The 13,040-nt window shown below is 39.4% G+C and overlaps 1 long non-coding RNA gene across 1 annotated transcript in view; it reads right to left on the bottom strand.

Annotated features, from left to right (window-relative positions):
- Positions 1-3,508: 3,508 nt before the first annotated feature.
- Positions 3,509-13,040, bottom strand: part of LOC142075519 (uncharacterized) — a 31,975-nt gene continuing 22,443 nt past the window's right edge. The window contains exon 4 of the long non-coding RNA XR_012670901.1: positions 3,509-3,884. This is a non-coding gene — a long non-coding RNA (uncharacterized LOC142075519). The remainder of the gene's footprint in view (positions 3,885-13,040) is intronic.

Here is a 13,040-nt window from a genome sequence, read left to right on the forward strand (position 1 = left end):
TATTAAGCTACTCTTACTCAACTGTAAAACTGTCTCAGAAAACAAACAAACAAAAAAACCCCATCACTCTATATTGTGTATATAATTATGGTAAGACATGTATTATACCTAGCATATATTTCAACATCTGTAAAATTGTAATGCTTTTAAAAGCAATAAGGTACTTTGATTTTTATAGACTCATTTTAGTACTGTACCTAAACACATCAAGAACAAATAGCAATTAGTTTCTCCCAGAGAAACTGTCTACAGTCTAACAGCGTCACTTCAGTTTAATGTCTATCCTCGTTCAAGAATGTATGCCTTGCAAGACGGGGCCATGATCTAATATGCCTTTCCTACATTTAACTGCTATTATTTTAGCTGATTTTTTTTTAAGGCAATTTAAGCTGTCTGCAGGTTTGGGGATGTTACAGATTTTCTTTTCATAAAAGTGGTAAGACTATAGTAAGTATCACAATACTTTGGTTGTTTAATGCCAATAGAAAGTTCAAAGTATAAAAATACTGTGGTTTTGATAGATGTATAGAAATGGTATCATCTCAAAAGTTCTAGATAAATGATGTTGAAAGTTTAACAGTAATAAAACAGTGTAAAAGATTCTAACATCTATTGCAAACTACACGACACATCGGATTTCTTCTAATCCTAACTCATACTCAGCTACAAGCATTTAAAAGGTAGGTAGGCCTTGCAGCTATTGCAGTCAACTACTGCAGTCAGCTGAATCCTCAATATATTTCAATGATGGGATCTTTCACTATCCGAGCACCAGGGATCATCCCTTAACAATGTTTATTTGATAAACTCTGAGTTAAAAGACATGTTTATGGTCAATAATACAATACCACTGTATGTTTAAAAAGTTTTATTAATAATACAATGTCTAATAACTTCATATTGATTATATATCAACTCAAAGCTGTCAAAGAGTTTAACATATTGTCTTAATATACCTGATGTGTATATTATCCACCCAGTTGTATAGATCAGAAACCTGAGATACAGGCAGGTTGAACGATTTTCCCATCTGTTCTCTATGTGTTTTGGAGCATAAGCTAAATGTAGACATGTGGAAAAGTTCAAGAAAAATGCTAACTCCACAAAAAGCAAAAGAATTTTTTCTTTTTGTCTCAATGGAGGCAAAATTTTATCCTCAATTCATAAGAAACTTCCTGACATTAAGAAAAAATCTAGTGACCTTCCTAATTACAATTCCACTGGGTGCAAGACAGATGCAAACCAACACACGGTAGTAAGCAGGTTGATGCCATCTCAGTCTTTTCTATGGCAACAGTAAATTTCTGGGGTGGGTGGACATGGAGCGGCTTCAGAACGGACTCAGAATATCTCTTTTCAGGACATGAAAAAGCATGAAATTTAGCATGACCCAGACAGGTCGTGTTCAGGGTGGCAGACAACTAGCCTGGAAATTAATAATTTATAGGAAGCCCTTTTAGTTTGGTCTAGAATATAAATGAACACATCCATGTCATACTTGCACTGATTTTTCTCATTTGCAATAAAACGCTGTTTAGTGCCTTTAAATTCAGAAGCCCCTCTTTCCTGTTTAACCTATTATCTAAGGTAATAGAATCATGTGGAGCACTTGGTAAGTCACTTTTCAACCATCAATCATTCCTAAATAGTGCTCTCTCATATTAAATCAAAAGGCTAGAACAGATTCCCCCTTTTCTCATCTCAAAGATAGCAGCAGTCAATAAAGCCGTCCACTTCAAATACAAGATTTATAGCTGTCAGGTTTTTCATACCATCTACTCCAAGTTTCTAAATGCAATATTCATATTGGTAGCAAACATGCAGCAACCACCTGTGGTAACATCTAATGGCATTTTCTGTGTCTAGCAAAAGTCTGAATCCTATCCAGGTGCCTGCTAATTGACCTGCAGAGGAAGCATTTCATTGTGTGCAGCCAGGCAGCCCTGTTCAGATAAATCAATACAGAAAAGAGAGTTTGGGAGTTTTTAAGCAGAGGTCAGGGTTAATCTGCAAATGTGTTTTATCCCTTGAAGGATTTATATTAATCCAGTTTTATCTCTGATGCTGCTGATTTGAAGTTTACATTATAATAGAAAATCTTCCCTCTGATGCTTTTTTTCAATACTCAACAGAAGACACTTAATAGCATACCACCCAACAGGAAAGCAAGGAGAATTTTCTAGTAAATCTTTAAGTAAAGCCCACATACCTGTTAATAAGCGACCAGTTATACTTATTGAAGGATGGAGTTCCTCTTACAAAAAAAAATCCTGGTTTCATTTTTTTCCTGAGTAGGTTTTTGTGTATGTGGTTTGGTTTTTTCTTTTTCTTTTTTTTTTTTTACTGCAACTTTGCCTATTATTCTTCTATAGCAAGGAAAAACTAGAAGATGTTCTGATATAAAGATATGGCCCAATGGCACAGTCCTTGACAGAATTCAGATACATCCCAAAATCCCAAAGAACAAGAGAAGAATGTGGCTGATGTCCAAGATACGGGATTTTGTGGGGTAGATCGGAATTAAAATTTCAAGATGAACCCCAGTAGATAGACTATCCATTTTAAGCATATCAGATGGTGGCTGTTACAATTAGAAATCCCAACTGAAAACCAAGCAGGAGACAACTGCTTCAATTAAGCATTCTGCCTTTGCAAACAAGGTCCTGAAAAGGCGGATTTGCTTCCTACTGCAGAATATCCCATTGCCTTACTCTCTGGGGCTCCTTCCTAAAAGGGCAGCTTCTGAGCTGCCAGTCTGGGTGCCACATGAGTGCTCTGGAGCACTGCCGTCCTGGGGTAACAGCCACACCGACACAGGGAGATCCCTGTCCAAACCAGCATGAACTATGCACAGGCTACAGCTCCTGAACCTACGGCTTCCTGGGGAAGACACGGAAAGGCAGCGGGGGCAGTCAGAGCAGAAAGACTGAAACTTTCTTTCAACAGCAAGAACCTACTGTGTACAACAGATCAGACTTTGTCATCAGCCACATAACTCTGTTTTATTCAGTCTGTTCTAAGCTAGTAAAAGACAGTACCCTGCACTGTTTCATAAATTCACCCATTTTATATGAACACATACAAAAAAAAAACCCATGTATGATTTTGGATGTATCCCTTACACAAGGCATCATAATATGCCAAGACTGTTCCTGCAAGATGAATGAAGTATCATTGCTCCCTCACTGTACAAGGCACCTCAGTTTGACATGATTTCAGCCAGTCATGTCTCCTGCCCATTAGTTGACATTAATGCCTTCCCTTATGATGACATTTATGCTTCCATTATTTTTTGCAGCGCTCCATTGATTTTGAGATCTATAGCACCTACATGATTGTCCTTCAAAGCTCTGTCATTACTCCTGCTTGTACAATAGGTGAAGGTATGGTCAATGATTCAGGATCAAATGTAACCAACCTAGCAGCTGCCTGAGGGCTAAAGAAGTGAAGGTACTTCTCTTCTTTCAGCTGAAATTCAGCTTCCTGAAAATCATAAGAATACTGACATTTTAATGAATAATGAAAGAAATGATCGCCATTATATTGATAATTTTTATTTCTCACTACTAAATACCTCAGGCCTTATAATGGCCTTACAAACTAATTGGAAAATGTGAAAAACATAAGACTATAAAGCCTCCATTTAGGAAGAACCAGAGCAAGAATTAACGGCACATGAAAAACAGTGTTCACAACTAAAATGATCCAAAGCCAACCCAAGGCAAGCCAGCCTTCACTGCTGTCCAGAAGGACAAATGGGACTTTGCTAAAGCCAGTTCTCAGGACGGGATTGTGCTTGCTCCTCCCCAGCATCCGCAATTACACTGTTTTTCCCTAGCTTAGGGCTGGACATGGGATCCCTTTGGTGGTGAAGGTGAGTACAACTGCAAAGATAAACACAGAGGCTTCAGTTTAGGCTTCACTGGTACCTGAACCCACCTACACACAAAAGCCGACAGTTTCCAGAGGACACTCTTCTGAAATATTTCGGCTAGACCAATAGCCTTGGTAGCACAGAAAACTCAGTAGTTCATAAAAACATCCTCTCTTCCCTCAGTATTGATGGGCCTACAGTTGCAGGGCTGCTTATGATTGCCAAGACCGGACCTGATGTCTGGGTGGTCCACAGCAGAGCTTTGCTGGGTGTCCTGCGGCAGGCTGTCCCTCAAAGGTGTTGTCTCTATAGTATCAGCAGAGTTCAACACACCCTGAATCAGCACAAACTGCCAGTATCACCAACAACTGCTCCATGGCTGCTGGGATGAGAGGACAACAGGGAGCTGCTGGAAGCTGCTGGAAAGTCAACCAAGGCTAAGTCTAAGGAATATTTTAGCCAGAAGCATCCCAATTACGGTAAAATCCTCCATGGGTATTCATAAAACATTAGCATTTATCACAAGGCTGCATTTATGTGTATCTTCATATTCACAATATTCCTCATTCTGTAAAGGATAGATGTGTACGTGTGCACTATTACTATTGATGGCAAATGTCAAAATCGCTATGGTATTCTCCAAAAACAGGGGGAGTTTATAGAAGAACAGGCTGAGCCTCAATATCCTAGCATAGAAGGTCACAACTCTTCCTGGAGCTTCAGTCTATGTCTCTTTTCTATACTTTCCAGGTACATTTATTTCTCCTCAGACTAGTCACACTGTAAATCTATTCTTTTGAAAACCAAGACCTCCAACAAGTCCTGAACTTCAGTGCATGGTTTTTCTATACTTGAGCCTGCCATACTTGCAAGCAAATCATTTTAGTGTGGTGATCTCATTTATCCCTCTCAGAAAATGGTGGTTCAAAACCAAAGTTTCATAAAACTTTCATAAAACAGCCTTAATCCCATTAACGTTTTGCCATCCCATTTCCTCTTGTCATACTTTATCACTGTATAATAGGCAGCACCCCACCACCAAGAAAAGAGTGGCGTATTTGCACATGCAGGCAGTTAAGCTTTGGCAGTTAGGCCTGCCAAGGGCAGCTGAGCTGTACTTGACCTCCTTCCCCAGCCTCCTTTTACTTTGTGCTTCCAGAGGAGAGCCATGCATTCAAAATGCTCTCATAAATAGGACAAAATGTTCTCCTAAAATTTTGCCTCCTACATTAAAACAACTGATGATACTGGTGGCTAATTTCTGTAATTAAAACAGTTCTATCTATGTGAACCCATTGCAGGGCTATGGAGCACATTCTTTCCAGTACATGCCATGAAGCTACCGTGCTGGTTTTGGCTGAGATAGAGTTAATTTTTTCCATAGTAACTAGTATGGGGCTATGTTTCAGATATGTGTTGGAAACAGTGTTGATAATACAGGGATGTTTTCGTTATTGCCGAGCAGTGCTTACACAGAGTCAAGGCCTTTCCTGCTTCTCACCCCACCCCACCAGCCAGTAGGCTGGGGGTGCACAAGAAGTTGGAAGGGGACACGGCTGGGACAGCTGACCCCAACTGATCAAAGGGATATTCCATACCATATGATGTCATGATTAGCATATAAAGCTAGGGGGAGAAGAAAGAAGGGGGGACGTTTGGGGTTATGGTATTTTGTCTTCCCAAGTAACCATTACACATGATGGAGCTCTGCTTTCCTGGAGATGGCTGAACGAAGGAAAGTAGTAGTGAATTAATTCCTTGTTTTGCTTTGCTTTCATGCGCAGCTTTTGCTTTACCTATTAAACTGTCTTTATCTCAATCCACAAGTTTTCTCACTTTTACCGTTCTGATTCTCTCCCCCATCCCACCGGCAGGGAGTGAGCGAGCAGCTGAGTGGTGCTTAGTTGCCAGCTGGGATTAAACCATGACACTATATACTTCCACCCCTTTGTTTCAGAAACAACGTTTATCGAATTGCAATGTCAGGCCTAAATTTGGGCTTTGTTTCTCTAACAAAGCATTGGTTCTTCTAAGACAGCCCAGCAAGGAGAAGCAGCTCTATCTAAGCATGTTTCCTATGTCTGTCTGCCAGCGCTCAGTGAGGTGCTCCACTGAGAGAAAGGGTATTTGTCATCCTGCTATTGCGCTGATGAAGTGTTTGCTGGCAGGCACCAGTAGGCTCTCCAGAAACATGAAGCAGCAACATAAAGCTTATACAAACTGAGAGGCATAACCTACTTGTGTTAATCCTGTAAAAGCACATGTTCTACGACAAGAGGAGGCAGCACTACAGAGCTCTGCGGTCTGTGATTCTCCACTGCAGTTTTCCATTCCTAAAGAGACAGGACATAAATGAATGTGTGTCTTCTGTTGGTAAACCCTTACTTCCATGCAAGGTGAAGCTTCTTTGTAACTCAGTTAGCACCCATACTAACTAGGCTGGTTAAGACTCACTTTCAACATACATAAAAAATAATACCACTTCCATTATGTTAGCGATCAAAGGTATACAAGATTGTAGATTGTTTCAGAGATCAAAGACAGCCTGTCAGACTTCATCACAAGAAGAAAAAAGGCACTCTGACTTCAAAAGACATTGCATCGTCCTTTGTTTCCTCCTCAAAAATAATTTTCGAGAAGATGGTGAGCGACCTCAGAGAAATCAAAATTAACAAAACTTTTGATATTATCTTCTAGATCTAACTACAGTTTGATTTTCTCATTCTTTTTCCTTCTCCTTTACTTCTATCATGAATGAAAGTTGACTGTTTGGCCTGCTGGCTTAATCCTGGGGCACATTAAGGAAAAAAAATTTAAGCACTTCATCAATCTGCAAGTTACCTAAAATTGTTCCTCCCCCTACTCCTCGATTGCTTTGCCTTGCTCACTGCAAGATTAAGAATATCTGCAAAAGGCTGCCTGAAAATATCTTCAGTTAGACTTCATATTTTCCTGACTGAAGCGATACTTTCGTACTAATTGTGAATAAAAATAGCATCAAGATTAGAAGACTTTGGTATTGTTTGAGCTGTAATTCATATGGATACCTTTTTGGAGTGTAGTTTCTTGAAAGCATTCACATTTTTGTGACTGTTTTAAATGTTTTTAAGCTATTACATAAGGGAATTTTCAGAATTTTCAGAATTACCAACAAGACAAAAAACCCAGCCAGCCACAAAGATTCAAACCTGCATACACCCATTTGTATGTCAAGGCTAGCAAAGAGTAGTAATGCAATACTACCAGTTTAAACTTGCTTTTCCTATATCCAGGGCTATTTTATGTTACCAGTGAGGTCTCCATTGGCAGTCTACACAGACTATCACAAATAGGCTAACCAAGCTAAGTCAACAGCACTGAGAAGTTTCTTCTGTCCAGAGCAGAACTAAGAGAAAGCGTGGGTTTTCTTCCAATTCTCCTTCTTTACAACTAACAGTCATCCAGATATCACTGAAAAAGTGTGCCTTTTATTTGCCTCTGGGATCTAGTTTTCCGTTGCAGAAATTGCACATGAACAGGTTTTTCACTATCATCAAACGTTCAGCTAGAGTATTTAATGGACAAGATGCTGATTTACCACCTCTTGGGCTCTCATCTCATAGGTAATGATCACTCTTCCAGCTGAAGTTGCCCTCTGGATACCTGACAACATCCCCTCTTTAACATGCTATTTCTTTTCCTATTAATCTGTGGATTAATATCACTGTAAGATAAATTTCCAAAATTCACTTCAAGCTGTCTCCACAGGCACTGTCAATATTGATCATGTCAAAACACCGGTGGAATAAGGTTTTCTACACATCTGCACTGTAGTTTAAGAAATGTAAATGCTATGGGGAACACTGAGATAAAAAGCATCCCCTCCACAGACTGTGCTTGACAGGCACTGCAGCAATAGAGTCCTCAATCAGCAATGCCAATATCTGAAGTGATGTTAATATGCTGTAAAGTGGTTCTTAATAACAAAGCAATACACCTACAAATGCTCAGAGTAGATAAGGAAAATTAGGAAAGCACTCATCCGGACTGCTTTGGGCTGTTTCTTTCTTTCTTTTCTTTTAATGTTTCCTTTTACTTAGCATTTAAAACCTCTAGTTTTGCACAGAAATAAAAAGTGGATTGGGATGGGATGGGTGGAGGTCCCCGTCAAGTCATGAGAATAAACACCCTTCTTAATAGGAATATTTTGTTACATAATCTTTTAGTCTACATGGATCAACTTAAATCTGGTTCCTGGTGACTCTATATTCTATTCCACATTAATCACTGAGGCATCACCTAAAAGTTGAGAGGCATAAACTAGTTAGCAAAGCTAATAACAAATAGCCAAAATGGAAAACTACAAACAACCCCTGAACAAAGATGTTTGGTCTTTGACTGCTTTTTGCCTGCTTTCGCCCCCAGGTCTGTTCTTTCTCAACTGTTCACGTGGACATATACACATACATACTTACATATGTATAAAAATCACATATGCACATATATACGCACATATATAGGGAGGGAGATACCACCACATACACTGCATATGTATATAGATACAGATATAAAAATAAAAAGACTGTTCTCTTCAGGGCTTTTTTAAAAGCTTTTTCTGCTTAAAACACATCTTTTTTCTGTGCAGGATGGCTGGACACATTCCAAATTTAACTTTGATTCATGATTATATGTCACATTTTTAAAAAAAAACCTTTCTGAAATAATAATTGTGAAATGCAAATATGAGTAGTGGTGAGGCTGGAGCTCCCACCAGCCGAGGCAGGGTGGGGAAGCACTCTGCAGCACCTGGTACTCCCCAGACTTCCCTCACAGCATGCCCATAGCAAACCATGCCCACCACACAGCACTGCGTTAGGCTCTTGGTCAATAGCGATTTAGGTCTGTGATGGCTGCAGATTCAGACCCTGAGATTATGTAGTAGGCAAGAAGGCAACCTCTTTGGCAGTCAAGACAAAATGAACCTGGAAGTCTATTAGTTGGGGTTACTTTGCATGAATATGCAAATAAAGACAAGGTATAATTGTAAAGTCTTCACAGCCATCCTGAATCCAAACAGTGAAACTTTATCGAGTTTTTGTCATGTTGTTTCCTCATAAAAATCAGACAGAATCAATAAGGACAGAGAACTAACAAATGAGGGATTTGAGCCCTTCTCTGCATACACACACACTCACGTCTGTTCTTAGAGACCTGTGATTTGGCCTCAGGTAAAAGGAAAGCAAACCCAGGATCTAATAATCTACTTCTTGCTGTAACCACGATGAATCTTATTGTTAAATCTTGAAAATAGTAATGATGACTTCCATCTCACACAGGCAGCATCCAAAAGTGAGGTAGGCTGCAACAATTTTCCTACCTCAACTTGGATAAGTAAATAGCAGCTTCTCATACAAGAATGACATGATACTTCTCTAAATCGGTCACGGCTTAGAAGTCACTTTACATGGTGGAAGTGACATCTACACCAAAATTAACAAGGTAGAGCATGGTCCTCTGCTTTGTGAAATATGAGACTTTATGGATTTTTTTTCATTATATTCCACAAGCAGAAGGTGGAATTCTTTCTTCCTGTCAAATTTATTTCTCTTTCACTTTGCATGTAATACTGGTTTGCTCACTGAAAAGGATAAGCGTGATCAACCGTATGCTCTAGATAACTTTAATGATTTCGCTGCATACCCTGGGCCAACAACTGACTACGCAATTAGTGAAAACAGTTCAGCATATGCTTATGATCATTCCAATTGAGAGCACAACTTAGATATTTATTTAAGTGTAAGAATATGTTTCAGTCCTTTTGAATAAGTTACATACAAACCTAGTCTTATGACATATTGTGAATTAGGATGTTTTCTTGATTTAGGATCTAGCTTTTGTCTTTCATCACTATAAAAAGCAATATACAGATTAAGTTGGGCAGAGACCGAGTTTGGACAGCGGTCTTCATAAAACTATTTGCACCAAGAGGAGGTATTGTCATTGCTCCAATTTGCTGTCTCCTTTTCCTCATTTTATTTTTCTGACTCATTTCCCCGGTTAGCTGGCCTGACTGGTAAAAAACTGGTAAAAAACTCAGATGATTGAGTTTCTCATCTCCAGGTTTTACAACAGTTCCTTATATAAACAATATTCAATTCCCAAATAATTGCAATGTTCCTGAGGAACGCAGGCAGTTTGTATTCATCAATGCAGAGCAATGAGCAGAATCCTAAGCTAATGGTCACCTTGATCATTACATACAAGCTGGCTGAATGTAACAGCCTCTTGGGAGCAAATGCTATTTGCTGCCTGTTAGATAATGCATTAAGACATGATTCTAGTTAATAAAGGACATTCAGATGTCACACAAGGGACACTGAACACGTGCACCTGTAAAATGGCCTCCCATAAAGCAGTACTCACAGATTTTTTTAAACATGAAACTCTGCTGCAGGAAGAATACCGTTAATGGTGAAGGCAGAGGAATTAGTAAGAGTTCATACAGAAATGTCTTCCAAGGTCTACAACAGAGCTTCAGAGCCAGGGAAGGGCCAATTCTGTGGTTCCTCCGCGGGTCACAGCACCATATTTTGCTACAGTTGGCTTCATACCACACAGGCAAAAGTTTTTTCCCTTTATCTTCCATTTGCCCAGAACAACCTGGATGACAACATTCACTGGGAGACACTATAGCTGGAAAACTCTTCAAGTCCTCATGGTTTCTGGGCACAGGAAAAGAGAGCTACTTGCCTCCAAAAATATCTGAAAACATCAGATGTTTGAACAGGAGATGCTATAAACAAGGACTCTGTCTACTTGGAGCGGCAATCTGTAGGCAGCTCATCACAGATGTGTTATGGATGGCAAACAGTTACCACTCTTCATAAAATGTCTTTTGTTTTTCCTTTTTTAAAAAATATGTCTAACACATTCTTTACTGGGATTCTTAGTGAAAAGACCACTTTTTTGTTCTGTCATGCCAGTTAATATGATCATGCAACACACATGACCTTTTCTGACACTTAAAAATACTGAACCTTGAATTGAAAAATATGTTGAAAATATTTTTAGAGGGGAGCCAGTTGGCAGTAACACAATTATCAGGAACTTAAGAATATCTCAAAAAATATTTCACCTACCCACACAGGCTCTCTGGGAGATTGTTCTGGGAAAGATGTTACACATTGCTACAGAGCTATTTCTGCTTGGTGATGAAAATAGAATAGTGGGGTTCAACAGCCCCTGTGGAAAGACAGGTAGAGGGGGAAAAAACCAAAAACCTTAGGAAGATGGTCACTGATTCATCAACAGTATCTACAATTTAAATTCATTTTCAACCCAGAAGTGGTATGTCAAAAAAAACATAACACACAAAAGCCAAAGCAAGTTAGGTGTTTTTGAAGCCGTTGCAACATGTACGATTGGCTTATAGAAAGGTAGACAGGCAGGAGGGTGTGATCTCAGAATAATTCTCCATGCTTTAACTTTCCCAAAATTCAACAACTTATTTCACTAATCTAATGTAGTTCATTAATGCAAAGACATGGTTTAAAGGTCAAATTTAATATAAAATAAGATGTTATTTACTTGAAAAATTCATCAATCTTCGGTTCCTCTTTAAAAAAAAAAAATAGTCTAAGGTGATGTTTGAACAGCATGTCAAGGAACACAAACAACAGAAATCCAGATTTTAACAGATACCTTACATCCACGTTCTTCAAAAGACAGACAGGACTCAGCACTGAGAAACTCCTTACTAAACTACTCACTCTCCCTCGGGAAAGTCAGAGAATAGCTGCTAGGGTAACACATGTTACTTTAACACCACTTTTTGTTCCTTCAAAAAATCTAGGGCTTAGAGCCACTGGAAGAGAAGCAGAAGCTACCTATCAGCTTGTCCTGATCCTGTATCTGCAACAGGATGAAAGGGGGCTCAAAACTGGTACCCAGCCGCTTCCACCATACAAATCGCACCACTCAGTGTAATGACTTCTAATTCAAACCAGCTTAACAACTCACGCTATGCAAGGCCTGACTAAGGGTTTGCTTGTGCAGGTGGGGAGGATGGGGACCGCCTTGCTCTGCCCACTCTCCTGTTTGGCCGGGACACTGCTCTAGAAACTGAAGAAACAAGTGAGCTCTGTGGTGTCCTGACCAGTCAGTCTGGGATATCTGATAGGCAAACAGACCTGGCACTCAGGGTGTAAAGATAGGAAATGGCACCAACAGTGAAGGCCAAACTGTGAGATTGCAGTTCCTGCAAAAACCTTCCTGCAGGCTCACAATGGTCACTGTTATAAAGTCAATAGTCAGATTTTTCCACCTACAGATGTACGTCTGCATGAGAAGTCCCTGGGCTAGAGAAGATTGTTGGGTTTATGTTATAAGCAGTAGCCTTCCTGCCAATGAAGTTATTACTTAGTTCACAGAGAGACTCCAGGCACATCTTCCCTGAGACTTCAGGGAAATACAATAATATTTCAGATAACATTGTGATAACTGTTTCAGATGCTGACTCATTTAAACCATGAAATACTGATCCTTTGTATTTCAATATTAATTTTTTCTATGTTATGATCAAGAACAAATTAAGCATATGAGTCACTAAAGAAAAAAAAAAAACAGATTAAATCTAAAAACCTCTGTAATTTTCTCAGTATTTTTAGTAAAATAATTCACAGTATTCCCATTCATTAAGGTTACCCAGCACTTTCCCTTAATGCCACTATAAGACTGTAAAGTACAAAACACATACGCAGCATTTAGCATATGGTATTTCTTCTTACAGCTTTTTTGAAGCAATAGCTTATTTGTAAATAATTAGAGGTTTGGGGGCTTGGTTAACTCACTGCTGGAGGCCTATATCTGGATTTGAAGTCTTAATAGACTTCTAGTGCACAGTAAATCCACGTGCAAAGGCCATTTGAAATTCATAGTCATGCTTCGGCCTGGGAAGGCAACACATATAGGGTCTTGGGCAGACTATATCTTCAGCAGCTTCAGCTGGCATAAAGGCAACTTTGGCAGGCTTTTTTCTGATGGGTATTTGTTCCCACAGCAGTGTGGGAAGGGAATGGAAGAAATGCCCATTGCCGTTTCTTGTTCACTACTCTAAGGATACAGGAAATAGTACAGAACATCTCACGCAACCACAGGACATGGAAATTATCCTAACGCTTCTGTAGAA

This window comes from Calonectris borealis, chromosome Z (assembly GCF_964195595.1).
Source record: "Calonectris borealis chromosome Z, bCalBor7.hap1.2, whole genome shotgun sequence".
Taxonomy (NCBI): domain Eukaryota; kingdom Metazoa; phylum Chordata; class Aves; order Procellariiformes; family Procellariidae; genus Calonectris; species Calonectris borealis.